The sequence below is a fragment of the Rattus rattus genome, chromosome 7, assembly GCF_011064425.1.
Source record: "Rattus rattus isolate New Zealand chromosome 7, Rrattus_CSIRO_v1, whole genome shotgun sequence".
Lineage (NCBI taxonomy): Eukaryota > Metazoa > Chordata > Mammalia > Rodentia > Muridae > Rattus > Rattus rattus.
In genome coordinates this window covers 98723542-98739415 of record NC_046160.1, presented here as the reverse complement: position 1 = coordinate 98739415, position 15874 = coordinate 98723542, and positions in this window count along the sequence as shown.

Sequence of the window (15874 nt, the reverse complement as noted above, 5' to 3'; positions counted from 1 at the left end):
GAGAGAGAGAGAGAGAGAGAGAGAGAGAGAGAGAGAGAGAGAGAGAGAGAGAGAGAAATAGACCATGTTGACCAAATCACCAGCACAACAAAAAGGCATAGGTGTGGTGGTGCACACCTGTAAATCTGAACACTTGTGAAGCTGAGGCAGAAAGAGTTTCCTAAGTTCTAGGCTAGCCTGGGCTACATAGCAACAACCCTTCTCAAACATAGACAAAAACAGACAGTGAGATTTCATAAATGTAAAGAAGATCCTGAGGGTCTGGGCCAGTAAGTTATCAAACACCAAAACCTCCCAGATCCCCAGCAGTAATTAAGCCAGTGCCTACAAGCAGACATCTTTAGTAAATACATACCTAGCTTTGAACAAAATCCAGATTGAGGAAGTGGATAAGGAAAGAGTAGTCTGTCATCTGTCACGTATAAAGGGGCATGCAGAAGAAGAGCTTCCTTTACAAAAACAGAGCTAGAAACGAACAGCTTCCCAGGGATAGCTTACAAGGGAGTCCACAGTTTACCTGTTCTTACATCAGCTACCAAAACCACTTTTGTGAGGAGTAAACTGCTTGTTGGGGATCAGTAAGCCGTGAAAAGCCCCAGGTGTAAACTAAAATGATAATATCAACTCCTGCTTTGCCCTGTGACACTGAGCAAACTTTCTATCGCACAGGAGCCAACTTCCCACTTAGAAGATGAGAGAAGGTTGCTGCGTGTGTGGTGGTGGGGAGTGTACAGGGGGCTGGGTGCAGTAAACTTTACTTGTAAAGTGTGTAGCTGGGTTCCAACACCACGATGCTCAGTTCATGTCCCTCTGATAAGCTAATTCTACTCCCTACTGGCTACATTGTTGTGTCTGTGTCTGTGTCTGTGTCTGTGTCTGTGTCTGTGTCTGTGTCTGTGTCTGTGTCTGTGTCTGTGTCTGTGTCTGTGTCTGTGTCTGTGGTCTGGGTCTGTGTCTGTGTCTGTGTCTGTGTCTGTGTCTGTGGTCTGGGTCTGGGTCTGGGTCTGGGTCGGGGTGGGGCTGGGTCTGGGTCTGGGTCTGGGTCTGGGTCTGGGTCTGGGTCTGGGTCTGGATATATGGGAGCAGAAGGGCTTGAGAGGGGCAGAAGAGGGTGTTGCATGCCCTGGAGCTGGAGTTAGAGGTGCCACCTGATGTAGCTGTTAGGAACTGAACCACTGAGCCAGATCTTGGACCTCCGGTTTCTTTTTTGAGACAGGTTCTCACTTTGTAGCCCTGACTAGGCTAGAACTGGCTACACAGACTAGACTGGCATCAAACTTGGCTTGATCTTCCTTCCTTTGTTTGCCTCCTGAGTGGGATTACAGGTGATTGCCACATCTGGCTCTAGATAGATTTAAAGAATTCATCCCTTTTGTTATTAGACATGGTGATAAGAGACTGTCTCAAAGGAAGAAAGAAAGAAAAGAAAGGACAAACAGACAGACAGATTGGAAAGAAAGGACAGACAGAAAGACAGATGGAAAGAAAGAAGACAAGAAGAAAAACAATTTATCCATCTTTCTTTTGCATTACTTCCACCACTAAGAAAATCGTGTTATATATTATAACCCATCAGTCTTTTCTCCATTCTTTTTTTTTTTTTCTTTTCTTTTTTTCGGAGCTGGGGTCCGAACCCAGGGCCTTGCGCTTGCCAGGCAAGCGCTCTACCGCTGAGCTAAATCCTCAACCCTTCTCCATTCTTTTGTTTTTGGGTTTTTTTTTTTTTTTTTTTTTTTTTTTTTTTTTTTTCCAGAGCTGAGGACTGAACCCAGGGCCTTGCACTTGCTAGGCAAGCGCTCTACCGCTGAGCTAAATCCCCAACCCTTCTCCATTCTTTATTAAGATAACCATTCATTCATTTATGCCTAGATGTTAACAGGCAGATGTTTGAGGAACCTAATGTTGTGTGCCGAGCCCAGAGACCACCACAGGGCACTCTCAAAGCAGAAAGGCTTTTTTTCCCCGAGGGCTGCTGCACTGGGAACTTGCCCAGATCAGGCAGCCCTGAACCTTACAGCCCTTTGTCTTTTTGTTTGTTTGCTTGGTTCGTTTTGTTTTTGAGACAGTCTCTCTGTGTAGCCCTGGCTGTCCTAGAACTCGCTCTGTAGACCAGGCTGGCCTGGAACTCAGAGATCCACCTGCCTCTGCCTTTGGAATGCTGGGATCAAAGGCAGCAGGGCTCAGGGAAGTGATGGGAAAGAACGGGTGCTGGTGGAAGGGCCGACTGACAGTGTGACTAAAAGCCCTGAGGAAATCTGGTACTTGATAAACTAATCAAAAAAATAAAATATGAAGGGAGGTAGCCCATGTGAGTAGAAAAAGCTGCTCCCCAAAGCCATAGGTAATTAAATGAAAATCCCAATGTCAGGGCGTGGGCTACTGCCATGTAAATTGTTGACCCAAAACCATATAGACAGCAGCCACTACTGATCTCTGTTGGTTGGACTTAACTGGATAGGACTTTGTTTGGGTTTTGTTTATGTTTTCTGAGATGGGGTTTCTCTGTATAGCCCTGACTGTCCACATCCCAAGTACAGGGATTAAGGGCAAGTGCCCAGGCCCAGCTAGAGGCAGCTCTTTTCATAAAGACACCACGAATACCTTGGACGGAGGAAATGGTGAGAGTAAACTGGACTGAGCTGGAAGCTCCCGCCTGCTGGCTTGTCCTGGAAAGGCATAGTGCTGTGGAGGTGAAAGGTCATCAGTAGTCTGTTCTTGCTACAACAGCAGAGTTCGCTGGTACAAAACGGCAAGTCTGTTACGGGTGTTACGAAACGCTTTCTGGTTTGGTTTGATGCCAGTTCCCACGGGGAAAATTCATGTCTGACTCTGAAAACTCAGTCAGAAGCCTATGGCTGGGAAGGATATAAACTCTAGTGGGGAAGCTACTGCTGTGGTTTATTAGATGGGCACGATAAGCCCGTCAAATCGCCTTCTAAATGATTGTGTTTATACTCAGAATAGACTTGACGCCAGCTTTTGTCAGAAAAATGTCTTATTGTTGTTCTGTTTTTTGTTTCTTCGTGGTTTCCTTCCTTGTTTCCTTTGAGACAGGATCTTTCTATGTAGCTTTGGTTGACCTGGAACTCACTGTGTAGACCAGGCAGTCCTAAAATTCACAGAGATCACCTACAAGGCATTACCACCATGCTAATCCACTGTTTCTTCTTGAGCTCAACGCATGGGAGAAGGACATTTTCTTCAATGGGGTAGCCACTGATATAGGCCCATGTGCCTATAAATAAACTCTAATCTGCACTCCTGTAAATAACTCTAATGAAACTCAGTGGGACACACACACATATACACACATATGCATACATACACATATACATATATACACTCATACATACATGCTCAATACCACATGCACATACATAACACACAACACACATATGCACACATATACACATACATACACATACATACACATATATACATACACAGCACACAGAGCACAGACACATACACACATAGCACACACATACATACACACATATATACACATACACAGGCACACATACACATAGAGTGGGCTGGTTGGGCAGAAGAGGATTAGCAGGAGTGGAGAGGACAAGAGACTAATGGAGAGGGTGAAGTGACAGAGATGCACTGTGTATACTCTTACAATACTGTGTATGAAAGTGTCGCAATAAAACCCAGTATTGTACATTAACGCATGCAAATTCCAGCACCTTTAAAGAGCTAGTGTAACTCCTAAGAGCTAGCACAGGAGGGTGCATAGTAAAGCGAAATAAGAGCTACGGTTCCTTCCCACTTCCAGGACAAGAATAAGTCGTTCTCCATCCACGTCCTAGACACAGTTCTGAGAGTGCTCCCAGGCTGGAGTTGGCATCTCTGGGTCTACCCACTGCTCCAATCTGGCATCACGGATGCCTTTCAAGTCATTGACTTTATGATAAACTCGAATATAGATTTTAAAGTATCTTATTTATTTATTTATTTATTTATTTATTTAGACACACCAGAAGAGGGCATCAGATCCCATTACAGATGGTTGTGAGCCACCATGTGGTTGCTGAGATTTGAACTCAGGACCTCTGGAAGTCAGTCAGTGCTCATAACCACTCTCCAGCCCTTAAAGTGTCTTTTAAAAAAATAAGAATTCTGTCTATCTATCTATCTATCTATCTATCTATCTATCTATCTATCTACCTACTATCTATCTATCTTCCATCTATCTATCTATCTATCTATCTATCTATCTATCTATCTATCTATCTATCTATCTATCTTTTTTCAAGACAGGGTTTCTCTACATAGCCCTGGCTGTCCTGTAACTCACTCTGTAGACCAGGCTGGCCTCATGCTCAGAGCTCTGCCTGCCTCTGCCTCCCCAGTGGGGGGATTAAAGGCCTGCTCTGCTGCTGCCACCTCCCAGCTGTTTGTTTTTATTTTATGGGTGTTTTGCTTGCAGGTATCTGTGTATGTACAGACCCTGTGGAATGTCTGTGGCATCAGACCCTTTGGGACTAGATTTATAGACATTACTAACTACCATGTGACTGCTGGGAACCAAACCCAGGTCCCCTGCAAAAGCCCCAAGTGTTCTTAGTGATGAGACATCTCCAGTCCCCAATCTTTGTTTCTTAAAGTATCTTAAAATCACTTAAAGAACTAATGATAAATTTGTATTTATGTTTTAGAGTTGAATGATCTCACCTGAATTTCTTTAAATTTTAATATTTTTTAGTATGTTTTTTTTTCCCTGCATGTATGTATAATCCCCACATGCATGTCTAATGCCTTTGGAGGTTGGAAGGAGCTGTCAGATACCCTGGGAATGCAGGCAGGGAGGGTAATGAGCCCCCATGTGGATGCTGGGAATTGAACAAGTGCTCTTAACCTGAGTCAGCCCTCCAGACCATCTCATCTGAATTTGAATGGCTTGCACCAAGATGATAAAAAATGACAGAGGTGACCCTCCCCGCCATGCCTGACTCTTGCGTTTGGTCCTGGTGTCAGTTTTCAGACAGGGCCTCACTATGCTGCCCTGATTGTTCTCAAACTCACAACCCTCTTGCCTCCCCGTCCCAACACTGGCCCCTCCCACACCTGCTTTCAATTGTTACATGTTAATCTACTATCAGTAAGGAAATTTTAACAATAAAAAAAAGGATTAAGGGGTTGGGGATTTGGCTCAGTGGTAGAGTGCTTGCCTAGCAAGCGTAAGGCCCTGGGTTCGATCTCCAGCTCCAGGAAAAAAAAAATAGAAAAAAAAAAAGGATTAAAGGGGTGTGGGCTGGAGAGATGGCTCAGTGGTTAAGAGCACCTGCTGCTCTTCCAGAGGACGCAAGTTCAATTCCAGCATACATAGGGTGGGTCACAACCATCTATTACTCCAGTTCCAGGGGACCCAAGGTTACTACTGCATGCACATGTAGCCTCAAAGATTTATTATTATTATTATTATTATTATTATTATTAATTATTATTATTGTGTGTGTATTTTAGCAGAGCAAACAGATTTATTAAAGGACAGTGAAAAAAGAACTCCCAGGAGGGGGTCCAGGAAATGAATAACTCCCTCCCCCTCCCTTCCTTCCTTTTCTTCTTCATCTTGGGACAAGGTTTCTCTGTGTAGCCCTGGCTGTCCTGAAACACACTCTGTAGACCAGGCTTGCCTCAAACACATAGAGACCCAGTTACCTCTGCCTCCATGTTATTAAAGGCGTGCGCAGCCACCACTGCTGGGTTCCCATTTTTTTAATTTCAAGGAATTGAATGCGAACATGAGAACTGCTACCCCAAGTCTTCGGTCCAGAGCTGCTCCTCTTGTCCCTGCAAGATGTTCTTTGATACGTTGGCCCACAGCTTCTAAGTTGGAAGTGTTGAGGGACATTTTAAACGATCCTCATTTTCTCTGAAGGTGGACCTAGTCCGGTAGAACAGGACTTGCAAGAGAGGGAGTCAAATTTGCCGCTTTTGATCCAAGCCAGGACTCTAACCCCTCAGGGCAGCTCCCAGAACTGAGGTGTAACCGTTTCTTTTCCCGCCCACCCATGGAAACACAATGTATAGTTCGGAGGTTAAGAAGGGCCAAACCGAGTTAGCCCTGAGAAAGGAAAAGGCGAGTTGGCGCTTGTCTACAGATCTAGAAATATCGGTGAAGAGCAGACCGCAAGAATAAGAATTTGGACAGGGTATCAGTCCTCAGTTTTGCACTCAAGGTGTGGAAGACCTGGATTCACATCTTAGTGCTACTGCCGTCCGACCTGCTAACATTGAGAGCGGACCGGAGTCATTTACTCAATCGAGTGTGTGTGTGTGTGTGTGTGTGTGTGTGTGTGTGTGTGTGTGTGTAAGTGCTCAGTGAATAAGTTACATGTATCGGGTAAATGAAGTAGCTGAAGAGAGAGAGACAGGGACCAATGTTTTTCAGGGAAGCTACCAAGGCCAGAAATCAGGGCAGTGTGGTCAGGCAAGAAGCTTCGGGTTACCCCGCACCGCGTTCCGCTGCTGCTGCTGCTGCTGCTGTGTCCCCGTTGTGTCACGTGTTACCCTATACAAAATATCTGCACCTGTAGTGCGAGCTACGGATGCTCACGTGCACCGGATTCCCTGCCCGTTACACGGGTAGCCACCCACCCTCAGCCTCCAGGGAACCATGAGGAGGATCCTAGGATCTCCTAGCCGTAGGGTGGAGGAGGAGGGAGTGGGTTGGGCAGGCGGTAAAAACTGTAAATGGTGTAGGAGAAGCTCGGCTCCAGCTGTCTGGCACTCCCTGGAGCTGGCAGAGAGTGAGCAAGAGGCTCTAGACTCTGGACGCCTTTTGTCTCCCGGCTTGGCTATGTAAAAGGTGGGGGAAGGGGGAAGAATTGTTGAAAGGTGTCCATTCACTGGAGCCCCCGCTGCCAGCAGGTGCGACAATGGGGGAGGGCCTCACAGACTCAGGCCTAGAAGGTTTAGAAATGAGAATGGAAACTCAGCATGCCCTGGACCAGACAAACAGATTTCACAGCTTCTCGCCTCCCAGCCTGTGAACTTCCAAGACACGTAGACTCCATCCTGCTTATTAGAATTTGGTCACAAACTGAAACCCCCACCCACCTCTCAATTGTCATTCCAAACCCCTATCTCTCCAGTCCTCAAATCCGCCAGAGCTTCCTAGGGCCCATAACTAAGGCTGTGGGTTTTTTCTGCGGTTTGGGAGTTGTCTTGCTTTTATGTTTCTGTGCTTCCTCTTTTGGTTGGGATTCAAAACTCCAGGCACTAAAGGCTGACTGGGCAAACTAATTGATTTCCTAGACAAACCAGTGTCAGGGAATGGATGGACTTGGACCCAGGTCCAAATTGGGGTCTTCTTTCAGCTGCATAAACCCCAGACAAGATAACAACTGTTTCCTGTCTTTTCTTCCTTCTTTCCATTTGTCCTTCCTTCCTTCTCCCCTTCTTTCACATTTATTTATTTCCGTGATAGAAACAGAAACAACTATGAACAAAGACATAGTCTAACAGGTCCAAGGCTCGAAGTCCGTCCAGAGCACCACAGTAAAATCCACAGCATACTTTACCTCCTCCTCAGAGGGTTTGTACGGAATAATTTCTGGATTATTCTGCTTTTTTTTGTTTCTTGAAACAGGGTCTGACTCTGTTGCCCAGACTGGTCTGGAAGTCATTGTGTAGCCCAGGCTAGCATCAAACTCAATATAAACCTTCTACTTCAGCCTCTTGAGTGCTAAGGTTATAAGCAGGAGCCATGACTCCTGGTTTGAGTTAATGTTTAAAAAGCCCTTGGTACAACAGAGTCAGTGTTGCTGACTACACTCTCCTTAATAATCGTGGGGACACAAGCACAAACTCCTGTAAGGGTCGCGTGTAAGTCTGTGCACACGTCCCTACATTCTCACTTGGAGGCTGAGGTGGGTCTTCCTCCACTGTTCTCTGCCATTTTTGTGTCTTTATTTGTTTATTTAGCTTTTTGTTTTGTTTCATTTTTATTTGAGACAGGGTCTGACTATGAACCCCAGTTGACCTGGAACTTTTTATATAGACCTGCCTGGGCCACCCCAGTGCTGGGATTAGAGGCATGTGCAACCATTCCAGCTCTCTACTATTTAAAAATTGTGTGTGTGTGTGTGTGTGTGTGTGTGTGTGTGTGTGTGTGCGCGCGCGCGCCCAAGAGTGAATGTGTGCATGATGTCCCTCATGATATGGAGGGGTGAAGGACAACTTTGTGGGTTCAGTTCTCCTTGTGCCTTTATGTGGGTTCTGGAAATCGAATCTGTGTGAAGGTGTGTCAGCCACTTCACCATACTTTTTGAGGCAGAGCCTCTCACAGAATCTGCAGTTTGCTCTTTGGACTAGGTCGGCTGTCCACCTGTCCTTCAGGTCCCATCTATCTGCTCCTCTCACCTCCCCCTTGCTTTCCCAGGCTAACTAGACAGTGGAGCAGCCAACACACAAGACTATGGCGACATGGCTAAAGCCTGTGATGACTTACAGCACTCTGGGAGTCTCACATTCGAGAATTAGGAATGTTCCCCACTGTCAAGGTGGTCTGTGCACCACTTGTATACACTGCTCACAGAGGCAAGATGAGGGTGTCAGATCCCCAGGAACAGTACTGAGCCACCCAGTGTGGGAGACAGAACTGTGATCTTCTGCAAGAACAGCAAACTTCCTTCCTTCCTTTCTATTTATTTATATACTTTATATCTATCTATCTATCTGTCTGTCTGTCTGTCTGTCTGTCTGTCTGTCTACCTATCTATATCCTGATTCTGTTGTCCCTAGCTCTTGGTTTCCAGGCTGGCCTTGAACTCCCGATTCTCCTTCAGCCCTAGAGTCCTATTAAGGCAGGATAGAAAGATGAGGAAATTTGTTGAGATGAGGAAAGGGAAGGAACCGCTCATTCCAGAGTTTGATTGATGTCTCTCACTAGCTGAGAACCAAGAATTCCCAAAATTGCCTTCCCTCCCTCCCAGCTGTTTCTAGGACCCTCACCAGAAACCCCATTTAAAGACATGTCCTAAACCCCATATGCGACCCTCAGGGCCCCTATGCATTTTCTTATCAGATCGTAATCCCACCTAAGACATGTCTAAAGTCACCCTCGAATCTCAGCTATTAAAAAGGGGAGCAGAGCAGAGGGGGGGCCCTTAAAACACCATTGAGCAACGACATGAGCGCTTCTAAAATCCTTTAATTATATCAGTCACAGATTCTCACAGTCTGGACAAGGACTCTTCCACAAACATCTCAGCCCTCTGCCATCTCTCCCTGCCCCCAGAGTCCCATCATAGGAAGAGCCCAATTTAGCTTTGACCTCCTGATCCCTCTGCCTCCTCCTCTCCCAAGTTGAGATCATTAATTCAATTTATTCTCTTCTGCAGAGTGCAAGATCAGGCCCAGGGTTTCACACATTTGAGGCAAGTGTCTTTCCAGCAAGCGCCCCCCCCCCTTAATTTCATTGTTTGCGAATTTGGTCTAATGATGATGGAATCTTTATAAATTCTTAAGCTCTGGGATTTGCAATACAATTTATTTTATTTTATTTTATTTTATTTTTTACTCTTTCAGTATACTCATCACCCCCGCCCCCACCTGCCCAAGGGTTTCTTTTTGTAGCCCTGGCTATCCTGGAACGAGCTTTGTAGACCAAAGTGGCCTTGCATTCAGAGATCTGCTGGCTTCTGCCTCCTCAGAGCTGAGGGCTGGCATTAAAGGCACGCGCCACCACCTCTCACTCCTTTTCCTTTCTTTACCCATGGTATTGGCTTCTCCTTTCCCACCATCTTCCTATTGATGCCCCACTGGTAATGGCCTTATATAGACTGATTTTCTTGGCATTCCGGGGGACTCCGGGTTAGCTTCCGGAACCCGCACTTCCCAGGGCTCGCTCATGCCTTGCTTTGTTCTCAAAATATGGAAAGTTTGCGGTTTGCAGTGTATCCCCGGGCGGTCTAAGACGCACACACTCCCCCTAGTGGTTTCTTAAAGAGGCACACTGTTGATTTTGGTTTGGTTTGGTTTGGTTTTTCCTGCTTTGCCCCCTTGAGGAAATTTCGTCTGATTGATACACTAGTGTCATTAATCTTCTCTTTGAGGTCCAGGACTGACTCAAGCTCCCAGCCAGCTTCCCCGCAGGCCAGACTCGTGTAAACTCACTGTTAACTAATGCATTTCTGGGAAGCTGGTATAAATAAATCTAACGTGATTGAATATATTTAAATGCTCTAGGAGATACAGAAATTAAAAATGAAAGTTATGAATCCTAAGAGCTCATTACTGGGCACTCACCATGTATGAGCCTTCTGCTGTGTCAAGCACTTCCTATGAAGATCCTCCTTAACTCTCACCACACTGAGGAATGTCCCAGCTTCTCTGCTTTGTAGATAAGAAGTTCAAAGGGAAACGGAGCCTGGGCAGGATCACCAAGCTGAAAGGTTTCCAGACTGAGCTAAGAAAAAACGCAGGACACCCAGTACGTTTTAAACGGAACATAAGCGATGCAGAATGTTTTAGGATAGCATGTCCCAAATTCTGTGCACAGCATTTGACTGGGATCCCTACCCACCTGGTCAGTGATGGAATATGAAGGAATTCCAAGTCTCCCGATCCCCTGAGCTCACAGTGTTAGGATAGAGGAGTTCTTGCGCGGGATTGTTTGGTGTTTAATTTGTATTACATGTTTGCGTGTATGTATGCACTCGTGCATCTGTGTGGATGTCTGTGGATGAGAACATGACGCTATGCAAATGAGGAGGTTAAACAGCCTGCAGGAGTTGGTCCTCTCCTGTCATGGGTATGTTGTAAATCAAACTCGGATTCCATGCTTGTCAGCTTTACTTGAGAGCGAGCCATCCTCCCTGCCTTATTTGTTTGGCTTTTGAGACAGGATCTAAAGATGTGGCCCCAGTGGCCTGGAACTCACTGGGTAGCCCAGGCTGGCCTCTAACTTGCAGTGATTTTCCTGCCTTGGCCTCCCAAGGGCTGGGAGAAACCTGCTTGCAATAATGCAAAATCCTGCCTCAGACATACTGAAAAATGTCAGGGGAAATAAGCTTCAGGCTGCACTTTCCTTTTAAAAAAAAAAAAAAGATTTATTTATTCTATATAAGTACATGGTAGTTATCTTCAGACATACCAGAAAAGGGCATCAGACCCCATTACAGATGGCTGTGAGCTACCATGTGGTTGCTGGGATTTGAACTCAGGACCTCTGGAAGAGCAGTCAGTGCTCTTAACCACTGAGCCATCTCTCCAGCCCTGTACTTTCCTTTGATGTTGGTTTTTCCTTCTTCCTTATAGTGCTGGGGACCTGGCACACACACTACCACACATACCCTAACACAATACCTTAACACACATACCCTAACACACACACACTACCACACATACCCTAACACAATACCCTAACACACACACACTACCACATATACCTTAACACACACACTCTACCACATATACCTTAACACACATACCCTAACACACATACCCTACCAGCACATGCTACACTCAAGAATTTGTATTTTTCCCCCTGACAATCCTGGAAATAGACCCTAGGGCCTCCGGCGTGCTAGGCATGCTCTCTACACTGAGCTACAGCCCCAGCACCCCACTCCTCTGTCTCTTGTTTTAAGACAGGGTCTTAGATAGTGGCCAAGCTGGCTTTTAACTCAGTGTGTGACTACAGCTTGCCTTGAACTCCCCATCTTCCTGCCTTTACTCCCCTCCCCCCCCCCGGAGCTGGGGACCGAACCCAGGGCCTTGGTAGGAGTACCACATCCACTAGCGTTTTTTAGCTCCTCAGTCCCCCAGATAGTGCAGTTACAGGAGCTCAGTGCCACGGCTGGCTAATGCACTGAATATTGATTGTTTCCAGCTGGTTACATTTTCACCCATAGTTACCTGTGTGTGGCTTCCAGTATTTTCAGCACATTGTTCCTTGGTATCTGCCAGGAACTGGTTCCAGGATCCTCTTCTCCCCAGAATACCAACTGTGTATTTACCGTCTGTGTATACTCAAGTCCCTTCTATGGTGTGTTGCTTTTGTTTGTTTGTTTTGAGACAGGATCTCTCTATTATGTAGCCCCAACTGTTCTGGAACTCACAAGGTAAACCATACTGGCCTCGAACTCACAGAAATCCTCTTGCTCTGCCTCCCAGAAGGCAGGTACCACCACACCTGACTTTCAGTTGAGTCTTGAGAGACCAGGAGTTATGTTTTCCTACCAATGGGGGAATAAATGGTAAAAGGCAAATATTAGCTGGGAATTAAAATTTAGAGTAAGAGATAGTTCAGGTGAAAATGGAAGTGTGGGTATAGGCTCTAAAAGCAGAAGTCTCCGTTCCATCCCCATTCCTGCATTTAGGAGCCGATGACTGAGGTCACAGAGCCGGTTCCTCCATATGAAATGGGTGTAACAAAATGACAGGGCTTACAGGTTGGGTTTGCAGATCAAAGTAAATGATTCCTATAAAATCCCCAGCACAAGCTGGGCATAGTGTCTCGTGCCTTTAATCCCAGCACTGCAGAGGCAGAGGCTGGAGAATCCTGTGAGTGAGTTTGAGGCCAGCCTCGTCTACAGAAGGAGTTCAGGACAGCCGGGACTATAAAACAAAAACAAAACCACCAAACAAAAGCACATCTTAGGGACTGAGAAGCATCTCAAGGAGGGAACCCAGTAGACCCAACCTGAGACACCTTGCTATGGCTTCCTTAGCATGAACTAATCTTTATATAATTTCATTATTTGAATGGGCTTAAGGATTAATGCAGTTATGAAAGTAGTTTTTTTTTTTTAAGATTTATTGTTTAAGATGTGTGCCTAAGATACCTGTACCACATGTGTGCAGGTGCCTGCAGAGGCCAGAAGAGGGCATCCGGTCCCCCAGTCACATGAAACTGAGTCACATTGGTGCTGGGAACCACACCTGGGTCCTCTGCAAGCACAGCAAGTGCTCATAACCATTGAGCCATCTCTCCAGCCCCTGCGATTTTTTTTTTTTAAATCTTTATTTTGGTCTGGTTTTGAAACAGGTCTCAGGTAGCTCAGGCTAGCCTCACACTCTTTTTTTTTTTTCTTTTTTCTATTTTTCGGAGCTGGGGACCGAACCCAGGGCCTTGCGTTTGCTAGGCAAGCGCTCTACCACTGAGCTAAATCCCCAGCCCTAGCCTCACACTCTTACTCTGCTTCCCAAATGCTGTGAGTACAGGTGTGTACCACCATGGCCAGAGAGAAACGATGTCAAAACCGTAATATCTCCAACCCCTAGAATCAGGCCTGACACAGCAGTCACACAGCTCAGTGAATATCAGTTGACAGCTGAATGACTTGTCACCGTTTGTCACCTTTTGTGCTCTAGTGCCTTACAACCAACACCACTGCCAGGAAGTCCCTGGTGATTACTACCATGAAGGCTACAACTTTCAATTGTGTGTGTGTGTGTGTGTGTGTGTGTGTGTGTGTGTGTGTGTGTGTGTGTGTGTTTGGGTCTGGTGGGAAGTTTCTGTGTGTGCTATGTGTGGAGTGTGTAGTATATATTAGTCAGTATGGGTATACATGGAGGTCCAAACAGACGTCTTTCCTCTTTTATTTGATTTATTATCATGGGTGTCTAGGTCTTTCATCTGCATGTATGTCTGTATACCATCTATGTGCAGTGCCTATCCAGGTCAAAGGAAGTCCTCAATACCCCTGAAGCTGGAGTTACAGAGACAGTTGTGAGCTTCCTTTTAGGTATTGGGAACCAAACCCAGGCCCCTGGAAGCCAGTGTTCCTAACTATTGGGCCATCTCTCCACTATGTTTTATTATATTTTTTAAGGATTTATTTGTTTGTTTATTATAAGTACACTGTAGCTGTCTTCAGACACACCAGAAAAGGGCATCAGATCTCATTGCAGATGGTTGTGAGCCACCATGTGGTTGCTGGGATTTGAACTAAGGACCTCTGGAAGAGCATTCAGTGCTCTTAACCGCTGAGCCATCTCTCCAGCCCCCTCCATTACGTTTTATTAATTTTCGATGTTTGTATCAATGTGTCTGGCTGTCTTTTGCTTGCTCGTTTGTTCTTTTGAAAATCAAATCTTAGAAAATCCTGCCCTGACATGTTAAGTTCTTCTCCTTGCAGAATTCTCAGTTACCATCCTCTCAGGGATTTTTCTAGACCTCCTGTTTCTGTGTCCTGAATTGGCTGCCCTTTTCTGTCATTCTGAAACATTGTTTTGCAATTCTGGGGAGCAGAGTGAGGCTAGAATTTTGGTCCTCCTCTCTGCTAAGGGATATTTGACAACACGTTTTTATTGGCTGAGTCAAGGACGGTTCCACTGCTGGCATTACAGCTGTTCAGTCTTGCGACATTGCTCAGTCTCCAACAATTCACCCGACAAAGACCAGGCCCGATAGTTGTTAGAGTTGAGGTTCAGGAAGCCTGTTTGCTTTGTTTGTTTGTTTGGTATCTTTGTCATCCATGCTGAGCTTTGTAAAGACAACTGAGCCTACCACAGAGCAAATCTAAAAGCCTCTGAAGACAACTGAGAATTGTTACTTTGTTGGCCTTTTGAGTGTTTGTTACAGAGTTGACCGTAAGGATTAAGGGTTAGGAAGACATATCTAGATGCAAATGTGGGGCTCTGTGAAATGCTATTATTGTTTCCTTGAATCTCTCTTTGGGAGTTTAGTTAGTTGATAAGCATTCATCCATTCCTCGTTTAACATTATACATCAGCCAGCCGCTATGTGGTGGCGCACATCTTTGATCTCAGCACTTGGAAGCAGAGGCAGAGGCAGAGGCAGAGGCAGAGGCAGAGGCAGGCAGATCTCTGAGTTCCCGGACTGCCTGGTGTAGAGAGTGAGTTTCAGGAAAGCCAGGGTTACACAGTGGAACACTGTTTCAGAAAGTAAGAAACAAAACAAAAACAAAACAAAAAAACCAAACCCAGCCGTAAACTAAAAACCAAACCAAATCAGATCAGAAACCCATTATACATCAGTTGTATTGAAAATTGCAAATATAAAGTCAGAATACCCTACACTTTTTTTTCCCTTGAGGAAGGTCTTGAACTCAGCGCTTTCTATGTATCTGAGGCATATCTTGAACTCCTGATCCTCCTACGTCTGCCTCCTCTGTTCCAGCATTACAAGGTTGAACTGTCATACTTCGCTGGGAAACTGATTTATGTGTTTATCTTCATAGTGCTGGGGAACTGAACCCAGGGTCTTATGTATGCCAAGCAAGCCCTTTACCACTGAGTCACATCTACCTGATTTAAAAGATCACTCTGGGAAGAGATGGGACGTCCTGAGACATGGCTCCGCAGTTACAAGCACTGGCTGCTCTTTCAGAAGTCCGGGGTCTGTACCTTAAGTTCCAGGGACTCGGATGCCCTCTTCTGGCCTCTGCAGGCACCAGGCACGCACGTGGTACTCAGACATACAGGCAAGCAAAATATCCATATACATAGAAAATATTTTAAAGAAAGTCATGTAAATCGTAATGGGACCAGGGAGCTAGCTCACCCTGAAGGCTTTCCCAGCCAATCCTGACAACCTGAGTAGGCTCCTCAGAAACACTCAGGATGGAGGGAGAGCACTGACCCCTCGAAGTTATCTTCTGACACTTGTGCCCTGGCTCGCAGTTCGCGTGAACACATAATATATATATATATATATATATATATATATATATATATATATATATATATATATATATATATTTAAATAAAAACACTAGATCACGCTGTCTTCTCTGGGAGAAAGTAACAATCCGAACTACCAGTAGTCAAAAGAAACCTCCCAGCCCCACAGGGGACGCTCTAGCCCCCCGACCAGCTCTATAAACTCTGGTTACTCTCTCATTCTTTCAGGAAAGCCTGCGCTTCCGGGAGCAGCCACAGCGTCCGAGCA